This window comes from Lissotriton vulgaris, chromosome 1_1, assembly GCF_964263255.1.
Source record: "Lissotriton vulgaris chromosome 1_1, aLisVul1.2, whole genome shotgun sequence".
Classification (NCBI taxonomy): domain Eukaryota; kingdom Metazoa; phylum Chordata; class Amphibia; order Caudata; family Salamandridae; genus Lissotriton; species Lissotriton vulgaris.
Genome location: NC_141685.1, coordinates 326,580,348 through 326,597,248, shown reverse-complemented (window position 1 = coordinate 326,597,248; position 16,901 = coordinate 326,580,348). Strand labels below are relative to the sequence as shown.

General features: G+C 54.1%; 1 protein-coding gene across 1 annotated transcript in view; it reads left to right on the top strand.

Annotated features, from left to right (window-relative positions):
- The first annotated feature begins 237 nt into the window (after positions 1–237).
- The window catches only part of LOC147747121 (voltage-gated potassium channel KCNC1-like), a 78,513-nt gene continuing 61,849 nt past the window's right edge, over positions 238–16,901 (top strand). The window contains exon 1 of the mRNA XM_086952373.1: positions 238–522. The gene's annotated coding sequence lies outside the window, so the exon portion shown is untranslated. The remainder of the gene's footprint in view (positions 523–16,901) is intronic.

Here is a 16,901-nt window from a genome sequence, read left to right as displayed (position 1 = left end):
GGCGGGGGGGGGGGGGGGCTGAGGAGGGGGGTCATGACCTGGAATGCGCTTACATCATGCTGGCTGGGTACAATTCACCCTCCAGGCATACAGTATGAATTATAGTTGCTCGTTTCAACAAAGCGTTTAATGGCGCTGAATCTAAATAAAGGGCTTTCTGAGACGAGGGGAGAGAGTTAACTGGTGATGACAGCGGAACGAGCCCCTTAACTCCGCCCCCCCCCCGACACCCCCTCCACACACACACACAGATTCCTCACCGCGACCCGTCTCCTCAAAGTTATGTACAACTGGAGTTAAACTTCCCGCAGCTTTTTGCACTCCCCGCACAAAGATATGTGGTTGGGCTTTGGGTGGGGGTTCTGCGGTCCAACATCTGTAAGCCATATTCTTCCTGGCATCTCCCTTTACCCTGAACCTGGGGAAGCCCCCTCACTTCCTGTTTTCCACTGGAGCAGCTGCATTGCTATTCAATCCAGACTTTCCCTCTCACACTGTCCCGGCGCAGGCGGCAGCAGGAAGGTAAGGACGTCAGGCCGCTGGCAGGCGGCTGAGCTGTTTGCGTCTGTGTGCCTGCTGAAGCGTAAACTGCGAGTTGAGGGGAGAAAGAGGTGCTTTTTTTATTAATTATTATTAACTTAAACAATGCACGCTGCCACGTTTTTGCGGAGCCCCGTTTACGTCTGTGTTTTGCTAAACGTATTGATATAACCCACATTTTTATATTAGTGTGGCCTCGAAGCGCTGTTTTAAAAAATTAACATAAACCGAGATTGTGCAAGAACATTTATTGCAAAATTTAAGCTAGACCATGGAAAAATCGAAAAGCCTATTACGTCGTCGCAATGTTTAATGGAATTATAATCTTCAACAGATGTTTATGTATGGGGCTGGAGAGGGTTAATACGCACTCAAACGGGGCGGACCTATACGAGGCACACAGATCTGTGTAAGCGAGCCACCAACTTTGTGGGGAGAGCAGAGCCGAGGCAAAGGTCTGGCTCGGATCACAGCCCGTGGACGATCCGAGTCCTGAAAATGTTTGCTATGTAAATCACACAACAAACATCACTTAAAATAAAACAAAGTCGCTTCAAAACTAAAAAAGTGTATTTCTTTAACACGTGAAGTTTGCACATTAATTCTTACGTTATTGGACTGCACTGAAAAGTACTTATTAAAAGTATTATTTTTTTAATCATCAGGTTTTCTGGTTTCACTTTGTACAAATCAGTCAGGAAATGGGTATCTATTAACCTTTCCTTATGTTAAGGTTTTGGTTTTACCTCTGTGCATTTTTTTTTTAAACATATTTTATTGAAAAGTTGCACATATTCCGCAGAGCTCTGCACACCAGAGATATCTGCAGGACAAAATAGCACATCAAGCGAAATGCAAGCAGCTTTACTTTTCTGTGATAAACAAACATAAACAAAGCACTTCTAGATCCCCCCCAACCCCCACCCCAAACTCCCCCCTCCCGGATCCCACCCACCCAGGTCGCATATGGTCCGTCACGTGTCTCCTATCCAGTATATATCTAGATGACTGCACCCATGTAGACTCTACCGATGCCCCTTCATGGCCCTTCCAGTACATCTTCCCGGTCCACCGGGGGCTCAAGCCACAGACCCCGAAAGTCCGCCCAGGGCTTCCAAATTTTATAGTGCTTTCGTGGTCATCCTCGGGCTACAAAAATCGGCTGCTCCATTCCCATGCAAAAGTCCAACCCACCCTTTCATACCACCACAGAAGGGGCTCTTTCCATGCCCTAGCCACATCTCTTTTGGCCAAGGTAAGCCCCAACAACAATAGATGTCTCTTATAAACATTACCGCCCACCTCATCCATCACGTGCAGCAAACCAAGCCGTGGCGTACGGGGGAGCTCCCACCCCAGAACCTCAGACATGCAATCTAGCACTCCATTCCAGAACCGATCTAGAGAGCCACAACTCCACACTATATGTATGAATGTCCCCACTTCCTGGGCGCATCTGAGACAGTCTGGAGATGCAATCAGCCCCGCCCACCATAACCGCTCCCTAGTGAAATAAACTCTATGGAGATATTTAAATTGTATGAGCCGCAGGCGCATCCCTATAGCCGCTTCCCTAGGGGCTGCCAACGCCTCCCTCCAATCCTCCTCCTCCAACTCCCCCACATCCTCTTCCCAAGTCTTCCTGAGCTTCTGCAATGTAGGGGAGGAATGTGTGACAAGTGATCGGCATATGGATGATATCTTTTTCGTCTTCAGATCCCGCATAAACACCTTTGATTCCAGAGGGCTGAATTCGGGGAGGGACTCCAGGCCCTCCAGGCTCGGGGCAAGGGCATGGCGGAACTGAAGGTACTTAAAAAACTGCGAGTGAGGCATGCTAAACTCCCTACATAGCTCCTGAAAGGACTTAAGCATTGTGCCGGCCAACACATCTCCCAGCGTGGAAATACCAATGTTGTCCCACCCCTGAAGCCCTGCAATGTTGCTAGCCCCGGTAACCGCCCATTATGTCATAAGGGGGTTTCACCTGTCAGGGTATTCCACCACCCCATGCGGCGCAGAGCCTGTCTCCATATCTGAAACACCACCTGTGTGACCGGTGGTAGTGTCTTCCGCAATTGCCCCGTATACAGAATGGTGTGTAGTGTGTAAGGCCCCATAAGGCTACGCTCCAGGGCATACGCCGGGTCTCCCCTGTCCCCATACCACCACTCATTTAGAACTAGGAGGTGCGAGGCCTGATAATAAGAGAGGATATCGGAAGTCGCCAAGCCCCTGCAATAAGTAGACAGACAACACGTGCGCAGTGCTACCCGTACTGTGCCCCCGCCCAGAGGAACTGCCCTAGTGTGGAGTTTACCTGCCTGAACCAATGAGGCGCAATGGGGAAAGGGTGTTTCTGCAACTGAGATATCAGCCGGGGAAGGGCTACCATTTTAAAAATGGCCGATCTACCATATATCGTCAATGGCATGTGGGACCATATCTTGATATCCGCTCGAACCCCTTCCCACACCGGCGCTACATTCCGCTCCCAGGAGACTGTAGGGCCCTCGGAGATAAAGACCCCCAGGTACTTAATGCCACCCACGGCTACTTGGAGTGTGGAAGCCCAATCCCCGACCTCTGCACGCCTCCCCAACACCCACAGGGTGGACTTGCGAGGTTTCAAATACAGCCCAATGCTTCCCCAAACATTTGCATAATTTCCAGTATTCGTGGCCCTGACCAGTTTAGGTTCGTAAGGAAAAATAGGACATCGTCCACATAGAGCGCAATCCTATCAGACAGCCCTGGTGCCCACTCAAACCCCGCAGTTGCGTATCAATGCACACCCACGCCGCCAGCGGCTCCATAGCTAGGGCAAAAAGGTATGGCGAGAGGGGGCAGCCCTGTCGGATGCCCCGCTCGATGGGGAACTTGGTGGATATGGCCCCCACCACACGAACCGAGGCTGTCAAATCCGTGTATAGAAGTCGCAGATACGAGAGGAAGCGGGGCCCTAGATTAAGCCGAGGCAGGAGCACAAACAGGTAGACCCAACTCAGCAAATCAAATGCCCTGTCGATGTCTGCCAGTAACAGTGCCGCCTGCTCCCCCGTATTCCGAACCGCTACCACCGCTACATGCGCTCGCCTAATGTTATGTCTGGTTGCTCTTCGGGGCATGAAACCGGCTTGGTCTGGGTGGACCAGAGCCACGATATGAGGCAAAAGCTGTTTCGCTAATGCCTTGGCCAGAATTTTTGCCTCCACATTTAACAAAGAAATGGGGCGATAGGAAGCGTGTTGCTCCGGGGGCCGGCCTGGCTTATGAAACACCACCACTTCAGCGTGTCTCCAATCCGGTGGGAAGCTACCCCTCTCCCTGGCCTCCTCCAAGGCCCCTCTATAGTGTTTACCCAGTTGTAGGTGATATTTCTTAAAAAATTCACTAGGGAACCCGTTAGGTCCAGGAGCTTTCCCTGTGTTAAGCTCGCCCAGGGCCGTGCCCAGCTCCTCCTCTGTCAGCGGAAGCTCAAGGCGCTCGCGCACCTCGTCCGATACCACACAAGGTGGCAGATCTGCAATAAACTTATCTACCACATCTTCCTTAAGGCATTCGTTCGGGGCATACAAGGCTGCATAATATGCAGCAAAGCCTTCTGCTTATTCTTTCGGATCCGTAATCGAGGCCACCCAATGGGAGTATCCCTGGTAGGGCATCCGCCTGAAAGGTGCCCTGACACAAACGGTGCAACATCGTTCCCGACTTGTCCCCCCACTGATATATCCTACTGCGTGTTGCAAGCCATATCTGCCACGCCTCATCCAATAACAGAGAGGCATAGGACTGTTGCGCTAGAAGCAATTGCCCCACCACAGGACCTACTTGTCCCCCCACTGATATATCCTACTGCGTGTTGCAAGCCATATCTACCACGCCTCATCCAATAACAGAGAGGCATAGGACTGTTGCGCTAGAAGCAATTGCCCCACCACAGGACCCTCGCCCTCTGCACTGCTCCGACGCTCCAGCGCCTCGATCTTAACCTCAGCCTGTATCAATTCCACCCTGCGCCTCTTCCTGGCAGCCGCACACAAAGCTATGTCCACTCCCAGGGCCTCCCACACTGTTCCGGCACTGGCTACGGACCCTATGTTCTCGACTAAATAGTCTGCAATGGCCTCGCGGACATGTTTCTGATAGTCAGCGTGCTGCAGATGCCACACGGACAAGCGCCACCGAAATGGCTGCCGCCCTCTGTCTAGACAAACATCAATTGTAATGGGGGAATGGTCCGAGAGTCCACGCGCTAGTATGTCCGCCAATTCCACCCTACCAACCACTGCTCTGGGAACAAAAATGTAATCTAGTCTGGAAAAGGACTTATGAACAGCTGACAGATATGTGTACTCCCACCTAGTGCCATGCATATGCCGCCATGTGTCCACCCAATCCAAGCCCCCAACCTTGTCTCTCAATTTGGTGGCGTGGCACCCTATCCGCCCCTTCCCCCCCGGGCCTATACCTATCCCTGTGTCCATCCATAATGTCGTTCTAATCCCCTCCTACCACAGCTAGCGCATCAGGAATGTTGGCCCACACCGCTAACAACTTCTCAACCAGCGACCATTGCAGAGGGGGCGGGGCATACACACAACCCAACACCAGGGGCTCCTCCCCTATCATACCCTTGATAAATACGTAGCGTCCCTGTCTATCAACCCATTGAGCAGAGTGAACATATGGAATCCTGCGATGTATTAAAATGGCCACCCCCCCTAGATCCTCTAGTGAAACCTGCATGATAAACCTGATGGTAGCCATATCGCTGAAGGCACAAGGTCTTAGTACCTGACAGGTGAGTTTCTTGTAGCATCAACAAGTCCGCTCCAGCCCTCTTTGCCTGCCGTAACACTGCCCCCCTCTCAATCTTGTCAGGCACTCCCCGCACATGCCAGCTAAGGACTCGCAGTGAGCCTAGGCCCCTTGGCCCCACCTACAGGATTCGTCATCTGGGATCATTTAGAGCAGAGGCCCAACTACTGGACCACGTAGATACACACTTAGCCCTCAGTGACACCCCAATAGGACCATGCGACCCACACCCAATTAGAACTGTTCCCCCCATGAACCAACAAACCCCGCCCCGTACCCCCCATACCTAAGAACATTGAAGTATCTGTCGCGGTATATGTGCCCCCCAACGCTGGACCTGAGGCCGTCTACACCAATGGATCCCCACCCAACAACCCATAAACCTTAAGCCACCCCCAACAAGCTTGAAACTAGGGGGGAAGAACGTCCGCCCACCTTGCATTTCCCTCCACCCTGCCCTGACCCACAGTCATGCTGAACCTTGCGCACAGCAACTCATCAGTCACCTCCAGGCCGCAAGGCAATATCATCAACAGCATGCTATACCACGGCACTATGCAGAATTGTAATGGAAACCAAATCCCACCGCCCGCTATTTAGAAAAGTCATGGGTCAACTGTTTGTTGTACAGAAGCGTCCTTCCCTTTATCCAAGGTACCCCCGGACGTACATCGCCGCCTGGACCTGGATCTCCAGGTTCCCCCTCTTTGGGACCCCCTCCTAGAGGTCTGCGACTGCTCCTCACTCAAGGACGAGTCCGACTCCAATCCAGGCGGTGTGCGTACTCTCACCTTCACCGTTTCGTCAGTCCACTTAAATACCTCCTCAGGAGTATCGAAGAAGTGTGTGTGAGACTGAAAAACCACCCGCAAACGGGCCGGGAAAAGCAGAGCGTAAGGGAGCTTAAGGTCTCGAAGACGCGCCTTGGCAGCCATAAAGGATTGTTGTAGTTGTTGCACCAAGCACGTGTAGTCCGGAAATATCAGGATACGTTGGTTCTCATAGATTAGGGGTTCCTTGGCCCTCGCCTGCTGCAGGATAGTGTCACGGTCATGATAGTTCAGCAGTTTTGCTATGACCGGCCGCGAGCGTGCCCCCACCGGTGGCTTCTGCATGAGGGCCCTTTGTGCCTGCTCTATTACGAAACATCTGGAAAGCGCATCTGGGGGGAACCAGCTTTCCAGCCACTGCGTCAGGAAGCCCTCCATATTACCCTTCTCACAACCTTCCGGTAGGCCGACAAAGCGCAAGTTGCTCTGCCGGGCCCGTCCTTCTGCATCCTCAGCACGGAGCGCCAGGCCCTTCTGGATACCCTCCATACTCGCCACCTTTCGTTTCAGGGCTGCAACATCGTCCTCTACCCCAGAAATCCGTGTTTCCGCCTCTGTGATCCGGGCCACAGCGTTTCGCAGGTCCTGGCGCAACAACGTGACATCCGAACCTACTGCGATGATTTTTGCGTCCAGCATATCCCTGGACTGGGTTATTGCCGCCCTCAGAGCTGCGTTATCTGGTCCAGAGTCTTGCTGGCCGCCCACGGCCCCTGCACCGCCACCTGGCCCCGTGAACTTATAAATGGACCCATGCTTCATGGACCCGCTACTGCCCTTGTCCCTCGTCATGGCTGCCGAGTATGTAAGCCCACCCAATGGGAGCCCAGGCAACGCAGCTCCAGTCAATCCCACGCAGGCATACCAACGCCTTAAATAGTCTCCCGGGCTACACCCGGTCGTAGAATGAGCACCCTCGGGCTTGGCCCAGCCGCCCAGTCGTGTGCCCCCAAAACTCCTCACCTGGCTCTAGAATTGACAAGGGGGAGGCCCAGTGCCCACGCCAGGCCACAGGATATCGCCCAGGTCCTTATCGCCAAGGCCACAATCGCACTCCCGGGTCGCTTCCAGCAGGATACCGGGCACCCTCGAGTCAGGGCCCGCAGTCTCGCCGTGCGCCCCGAGCTTCTTCACCCAGGCTCTAGGGCTGAGGCAGGCACTGTTCAGGCCCCTGCATTGCTCTCACCTCCGCCGCGGCCCGGTCTGACCGCCGTAGGATGGGCCACGGGCCCCCTCCAGCCCTGTGGTCTGGCAGCGCCCAAATGTCGCACCCCTCCGTGGGAGCCGTTCTCTTCCTTCCTTCGTGGAGGCCGATGTGCCCTCATATTCTGAAAACAAGACATCCTCAGCTACCTCTAGCATTCCTGTACCACACACCCTCATACACTCCCAAGGCCCAGCTCTCCCATGCTGCTGCACCACTCTGCTTCTTCCCCGTTTTTCTGGGTGATTTCTCCTGCTTTTTCCTTGTTTTTTTACTGCTTTCATCTTCCTTTCCTTTCTCCCCATTTTTCTGAGTGATTTCTCCTGCTTTCTCCTCATTTTTTACTGCTTTCTCGTTCCTCTCCCCCTTTTTTAGGTCTCTGCACCGCAGCGCGCATGCGCTACATAGGAGACCTTTCGCCCCCATGCAGCTTTTTCAAAGCACATACTAGTGCTTGTGGCGGCATACGCCTTGCGGAAGTGCGCAGCGGCGCGCCGCAGACGGCTCTTCCCAGCGCGCGCGCACCACTCGCCGGTGCACCCCTCCGCCTCCCTCTCTTGCTGCAGCCTGCACGCCTTTTTAAAAAAAAAACTTTCAGCGCGAGGCGCGCAGTTATTCTTTTTACAGTCGCTACCCACGGAGTGCTCTAACCATGTTAGTAAAGGCTTCAGTGAATAGACTGCAGCAGATTGGGGCTTATACATGAGCCAAAAAGAAACGGTTCCAAATATCTGGAGCGTGTTAAACATCTCTTACAGCTCTTGCTTTGGAGTTTTATATAGCGCCAACTTGACTCGAATGTATCAGAGCTCTTTACTTGAGCACCAGACAGTGCTCCTGTAAATAGTGCTGTTGTATAATCCATTCGCCGGCGCATCGGTGCTCATGTAGGCTGCCCCATGTTAGTACGAGTCTTCAGTGGTTAGTACGTTGCATCGGAGTCTGTCCCAGAGCCGGGCACCTACTGTCAGGCTCCGGGCTTTTGTAATCATCGATCTGCTTTTACTGTTGGTGCTCGAGGAATGTGCAGCATTCCGCTGGGAAGCTTTGCATCAAGTTGTTTCCCTCACAGTGCTTTCAGGGACAGTCTGACTCCGTTTACCTTGTCAGTGACATAGTGCGAGCTTTAGAAGTGTTAAAACCCCAGAAGCTTTTCTCTATTTTCTTAAGTTATTGATTAATAGTGAATAGTGAACAATAGCAGCTGTGCGCTTTTCTTTTCTTCAGAACTTGTTTTGTTTCTTATATTCGGCCTCTTTCTGCTCTCCCATGTGCCCCTTCAAGATCCTCCTATTCTTCTGCATTCTGCCAACACCACCACCACGTCTACCATCACCACCACCACCACCTCCACCACCACTACCATGTCCACCACCAGCACCATGTCCATCACCACATCCACAATGTCCTCCACCACATCCACCACCACATCCACCACCACCACGTCCATCACCACCACGCCCACCACCACCATGTCCACCACCATGTCCAACACCACCATATCCACCGCCACCACAACCACGTCCACCACCACTACCACCACGTCCACCACCACTACCACATCCACCGCCGCCACGTCTACCACCACCACACCACCACCACGTCCACCACCACCATGTCCACCACCACGTACACCACCACCCCATCCACCAGCACCATGTCCACCACCAAGTCCACCATCACCACATCCACCATGACCATGCCCACCACCACCACATCCACCATGTCCACCACCACCACCACCACATCCACCACCACGTCCACCACCACCACCATGTCATCCACCACCATGTCCACCACCACCACGTCCACCACCACCACCACATCCACCACCACGTCCACCACCACCATGTCCAACACCACCCCGTCCACCACGTCAACCACGTCAACAACCACCACCATATCCACCACCACCACCACATCCACCACTACCTCTACCATCACAACCACATCCACCACCACCACGCCACCACCACCACCATGTCCACCACCACCACATTGACTACCACCATGTCCACCACAACCACATCCACCACCACCACGTCTGCCACCACCATGTCCACCACCAACACACCCACCTCCACGTCCACCACCACCACCATGTCCACCACCACCATGTCCACCACCACCACATCCACGTCCACCATGTCCACCACCACCATATCCACCACCACCACAATGTCCACCACCACATCAACCACCACCATGTCCACCACCACTAAGTCCACACCACCACCACGTCCACCACCACCACGTCTACCACCACCACCTCCACCACCATGTCCAGCATGTCCACCACCACAACATCCACCTCCACCATCACTACCACATCCATCACCACCACATCCACCACGTCCACCACCACATCCACCGCCACCATGTCCACCACCACTACCACATCCACCACCATCATGTCCACCACCACCACCACATCCACCACCACTATGTCCACCAGCACAACCACATCCACCACCACCACGTCCACCACCACCACATCCACCACCACATCCACCAACACCACATCCACCACCACCACATCCACCACCACCACGTCCACCACCACATCCACCACCACATCCACCACGTCCTCCACCACTACGTCCTCCACCACCACGTCCACCACCACCATGTCCACCACCCCCACGTCCACCACTACCACCATGTCCACCACCACCATGTCCGCCTTGTCCACTGCCACCACCACATCTACCACATCCACCGCCACCACAGCCACCACCACCACGTCCACCGCCACATCCACCACCACCGCCACGTCCACCACCACAATGTCCACCACCACCACCACGTCCACCACCACCACCACGTCCGCCACCAACACCACCACCTTATCCACCACCACCACAACCATGTCCACCACCACCACATCTACCACCACCACCATGTCAACCACCATCACGTCCACCACCACCACGTCCACCACATCAACCACCACCATGTCCACCACGACCACCACGTCCACCACCACCATATCCACCAACACGACCTTGTCCACAACCACCACAGCCACCACCACATCCACATCCACCACAACATTCACCACCACGTTCATCAGCCCCACATCCACCACCATCATGTCCACAACCACGACGTCCACCACCACCATCAAGTCCACCACCACCACATCCACCACACCACGTCCACCACCACCACCACGTCCACCGCCATCACATCCACCACCACATCAGCTACCACCACAAGCACATCCACCACCATGTCCACCACAACCACCATGTTCACCACCACATCCACCATGTCCACCACCACCACGTCTACCACCATCACATCCACCACCACCGAGTCCACCACCATGTCCACCAACACCACATCCACCACCACCACATCCACCACCACATCCACTACCACCACCACCATCTCCACCACCACCACATCCACTACCACCATCATGTCCACCACCACCACCACCATGTCCACCACCACCACCATGTCCACCACCACCTCCTCCACAACCACCACGTCCACCACCACCACATCCACCACCATCACATCCACCACCACCAGCCCCACCACCACCACGTCAGCCACCACCACCACGTCCACCACCACCATCACATCCACCACCACGTCCACCACCACCATGTCCACCACCACCATATCCACCACCACCATGTCCACCACCACCACATCCACCACCACTTCCACCACCACCACATCCACCACCACCATGTCCACCACATCCACCACCACCACATCCACCACCACCACATCCACCACCACATCCTCCACCACCATGTCCACCACCACCACGTCCACCACCACCACATCCACCACATTCACAAACACCATTACCACCACCACTACGCCCACAACCACCACATCCACCACCACCACATCCACCACCACTACGTCCACCACCACTATGTCCACCACCACCACATCCACCACCACCACATCCACCACCACCATGTCCACCACCACCACATCCACCACCACCACCACCACGTCCACCACCACCACAACCTGTGACAGGTAAAGTGGCACTGGAGAGCAGCGGTAATAGGAGTGTCAACCCCGGCTGTACATGAGACATTTAAGGATGCATTGGGAGCAGGAATAGGGGCTAGAAGTATTACAACAGACCCAAGATACATTTTGAAGAGGTGCAATGTCACAGGGGCTCCTGTAAAAGGACTTGCAGCATCTCTACCTCACAGTGGCATACCTGCAGGAGCCACTCATTCAAAACAAGCATTGGCATAGCCAATAGGTCTCACCTTTTAGATCTTCTTAGTGTTTAGCCATGCAACACTTGATGTTGTTGTACCAAGGATATTGTGCTGGATAACTTAACACGTATAAGGTCCCCAAGGCGAGATCTATTGGCTATGCCAATGCTTGTTTCTTACTGCTTTCTCCTTCCTTTTACCACATTTTTGGAGTGCTTTCTCCTGCTTTTCCCTCATTTTTCACTCCTCCTTTTTCCTCATTTGCCGCTCCCATATGCCTCCCGTTTTCCTTCCCACTTCCTACCTAGCCTTGCCCACCACCTTCCAGTGCCCCTTCCTCCTCCCAGGACCTACTTAATGGAGGCTGCAGTGCGACCCCATTGACCAGGCCTCAGGCCCAGCTCTCCTGGGCTGCTTCACCACTTTGCTTCCTCTGTTTTTGTGGTAGATACACACTTAGCCCTCAGTGACACCCCAATAGGACCATGGGACCCACACCCAATTAGAACTGTTCCCCCCCATGAACCAAGAAACCCCGCCCCGTACCCCCCATACCTAAGAACATTGAAGTATCTGTCGCGGTATATGTGCCCCCCAACGCTGGACCTGAGGCCGTCTACACCAATGGATCCCCACCCAACAACCCATAAACCTTAAGCCACCCCCAACAAGCTTGAAACTAGGGGGGAAGAACGTCCGCCCACCTTGCATTTCCCTCCACCCTGCCCTGACCCACAGTCATGCTGAACCTTGCGCACAGCAACTCATCAGTCACCTCCAGGCCGCAAGGCAATATCATCAACAGCATGCTATACCACGGCACTATGCAGAATTGTAATGGAAACCAAATCCCACCGCCCGCTATTTAGAAAAGTCAAGGGTCAACTGTTTGTTGTACAGAAGCGTCCTTCCCTTTATCCAAGGTACCCCCGGACGTACATCGCCGCCTGGACCTGGATCTCCAGGTTCCCCCTCTTTGGGACCCTCCTAGAGGTCTGCGACTGCTCCTCACTCAAGGACGAGTCCGACTCCAATCCAGGCGGTGTGCGTACTCTCACCTTCACCGTTTCGTCAGTCCACTTAAATACCTCCTCAGGAGTATCGAAGAAGTGTGTGTGAGACTGAAAAACCACCCGCAAACGGGCCGGGAAAAGCAGAGCGTAAGGGAGCTTAAGGTCTCGAAGACGCGCCTTGGCAGCCATAAACGATTGTTGTAGTTGTTGCACCAAGCACGTGTAGTCCGGAAATATCAGGATACGTTGGTTCTCATAGATTAGGGGTTCCTTGGCCCTCGCCTGCTGCAGGATAGTGTCACGGTCATGATAGTTCAGCAGTTTTGCTATGACCAGCCGCGAGCGTGCCCCCACCGGTGGCTTCTGCATGAGGGCCCTTTGTGCCTGCTCTATTACGAAACATCTGGAAAGCGCATCTGGGGGGAACCAGCTTTCCAGCCACTGCGTCAGGAAGCCCTCCATATTACCCTTCTCACAACCTTCCGGTAGGCCGACAAAGCGCAAGTTGCTCTGCCGGGCCCGTCCTTCTGCATCCTCAGCACGGAGCGCCAGGCCCTTCTGGATACCCTCCATACTCGCCACCTTTCGTTTCAGGGCTGCAACATCGTCCTCTACCCCAGAAATCCGTGTTTCCGCCTCTGTGATCCGGGCCACAGCGTTTCGCAGGTCCTGGCGCAACAACGTGACATCCGAACCTACTGCAATGATTTTTGCGTCCAGCATATCCCTGGACTGGGTTATTGCCGCCCTCAGAGCTGCGTTATCTGGTCCAGAGTCTTGCTGGCCGCCCACGGCCCCTGCACTGCCACCTGGCCCTGTGAACTTATAAATGGACCCATGCTTCATGGACCCGCTACTGCCCTTGTCCCTCGTCATGGCTGCCGAGTATGTAAGCCCACCCAATGGGAGCCCAGGCAACGCAGCTCCAGTCATTCCCACGCAGGCATACCAACGCCTTAAATAGTCTCCCGGGCTACACCCGGTCGTAGAATGAGCACCCTCGGGCTTGGCCCAGCCGCCCAGTCGTGTGCCCCCAAAACTCCTCACCTGGCTCTAGAATTGACAAGGGGGAGGCCCAGTGCCCACGCCAGGCCACAGGATATCGCCCAGGTCCTTATCGCCAAGGCCACAATCGCACTCCCGGGTCGCTTCCAGCAGGATACCGGGCACCCGCGAGTCAGGGCCCGCAGTCTCGCCGTGCGCCCCGAGCTTCTTCACCCAGGCTCTAGGGCTGAGGCAGGCACTGCTCAGGCCCCTGCATTGCTCTCACCTCCGCCGCGGCCCGGTCTGACCGCCGTAGGATGGGCCACGGGCCCCCTCCAGCCCTGTGGTCTGGCAGCGCCCAAATGTCGCACCCCTCCGTGGGAGCCGTTCTCTTCCTTCCTTCGTGGAGGCCGATGTGCCCTCATATTCTGAAAACAAGACATCCTCAGCTACCTCTAGCATTCCTGTACCACACACCCTCATACACTCCCAAGGCCCAGCTCTCCCATGCTGCTGCACCACTCTGCTTCTTCCCCGTTTTTCTGGGTGATTTCTCCTGCTTTTTCCTTGTTTTTTTACTGCTTTCATCTTCCTTTCCTTTCTCCCCATTTTTCTGAGTGATTTCTCCTGCTTTCTCCTCATTTTTTACTGCTTTCTCGTTCCTCTCCCCCGTTTTTAGGTCTCTGCACCGCAGCGCGCATGCGCTACATAGGAGACCTTTCGCCCCCATGCAGCTTTTTCAAAGCACATACTAGTGCTTGTGGCGGCATACGCCTTGCGGAAGTGCGCAGCGGCGCGCCGCAGACGGCTCTTCCCAGCGCACGCGCACCACTCGCCGGTGCACCCCTCCGCCTCCCTCTCTTGCTGCAGCCTGCACGCCTTTTTAAAAAAAAAACTTTCAGCGCGAGGCGCGCAGTTATTCTTTTTACAGTCGCTACCCACGGAGTGCTCTAACCATGTTAGTAAAGGCTTCAGTGAATAGACTGCAGCAGATTGGGGCTTATACATGAGCCAAAAAGAAATGGTTCCAAATATCTGGAGCGTGTTAAACATCTCTTACAGCTCTTGCTTTGGAGTTTTATATAGCGCCAACTTGACTCGAATGTATCAGAGCTCTTTACTTGAGCACCAGACAGTGCTCCTGTAAATAGTGCTGTTGTATAATCCATTCGCCGGCGCATCGGTGCTCATGTAGGCTGCCCCATGTTAGTACGAGTCTTCAGTGGTTAGTACGTTGCATCGGAGTCTGTCCCAGAGCCGGGCACCTACTGTCAGGCTCCGGGGTTTTGTAATCATCGATCTGCTTTTACTGTTGGTGCTCGAGGAATGTGCAGCATTCCGCTGGGAAGCTTTGCATCAAGTTGTTTCCCTCACAGTGCTTTCAGGGACAGTCTGACTCCGTTTACCTTGGCAGTGACATAGCGCGAGCTTTAGAAGTGTTAAAACCCCAGAAGCTTTTCTCTATTTTCTTAAGTTATTGATTAATTGATCACATCCCCAGATGCACTGATGTAGAACAATAATTTCAGCACGTTTCACCTTTAAAAGTGAGCTCCGTATCCAGCAGGCAGTACAAGCTGATACCTGGCTCTAGGTATTTACAAGTCTCCATGACTTTAGACTGCTTTAGGTCACTGGGGGCCTTTCCACGGGCTGAGAACAGGCGGAAGTTCCAAAGGAGGCTTCAGTTCTGACCTCTGACAACGGAGCACGCTCCCTTGGGCATGCATGCTGAGGCAGACCATGTGACCTTTTTTTCCTGTGATCAGGGATGTCAGTGAAATATGGAAGTGCGAGGACTCACTTTAAAATCCACAGTTCGCAGCACTGCGGAGAAGTGCTTCTAGTAAAAGAATTGTAGGGATTCGGAAACAGAGAGGACCTACCTGCTCATTACATCACTGCTTGGGATTGCTTGTAACATGCTACGTAGAAGTCCTCAATGCACATACACACGTTGATATTTTGTATTGGCTAATGCGATGTAATGGGTAATGTGCTGCATGGCTAAACATGTATAAGGCCCCAAAGGCGAGACCTATTGGCTATGCCAATGCTTGTTCTGAGTGCATTCTCCTGTATTTGATTTTTAGGTCTCGCCTAGGCAGCGCGCATGCGCTTCTCTAGGAGGGCCTTTAGCCATCGGTCTTCACTTTTCAAGCACTTGCGCTTGTGGCGGCATCCACCTTGCGGGAGCGAGCAGCGGCGCGGCCACGTTAATTACAAACATATGGCCGCTGCTCACTTTCAAGGTGGATGCCGCCACAAGCACGAGTGCGAGTGCTTGAAAAGTGAAGACAGTGAAGACCGCTTGTTTACGTTGTTAAGCACTTCCACCCGTCACTGCCTTTCTTCCGTCAATGTTTTTTAAGGTTTATTAAACTAGCGCAACAGCTGCACTTGCTAAGCTGAATAGTGAACAATAGCAGCTGTGCGCTTTTCTTTTCTTCAGAACTTGTTTTGTTTCTTATATTCGGCCTCTTTCTGCTCTCCCATGTGCCCCTTCAAGATCCTCCTATTCTTCTGCATTTTGCCAACACCACCACCACGTCTTCCATCACCACCACCACCACCTCCACCACCACTACCATGTCCACCACCAGCACCATGTCCATCACCACATCCACAATGTCCTCCACCACATCCACCACCACATCCACCACCACCACGTCCATCACCACCACGCCCACCACCACCATGTCCACCACCATGTCCAACACCACCATATCCACCACCACCACGCCACCACAACCACGTCCACCACCACTACCACCACGTCCACCACCACTACCACATCCACCACCGCCACGTCTACCACCACCACGCCACCACCACGTCCACCACCACCATGTCCACCACCACGTACACCACCACCCCATCCACCAGCACCATGTCCACCACCAAGTCTACCATCACCACATCCACCATGACCATGCCCACCACCACCACATCCACCATGTCCACCACATCCACCACCACGTCCACCACCACCACCATGTCATCCACCACCATGTCCACCACCACCACGTCCACCACCACCACCACATCCACCACCACGTCCACCACCACCATGTCCAACACCACCCCGTCCACCACCACCACGTCAACCACGTCAACAACCACCACCATATCCACCACCACCACCACATCCACCACTACCTCTACCATCACAACCACATCCACCACCACCACGCCACCACCACCACCATGTCCACCACCACCACATTCACCACCACCATGTCCACCACAACCACATCCACCACCACCACGTCTGCCACCACCATGTCCACCACCAACACACCCA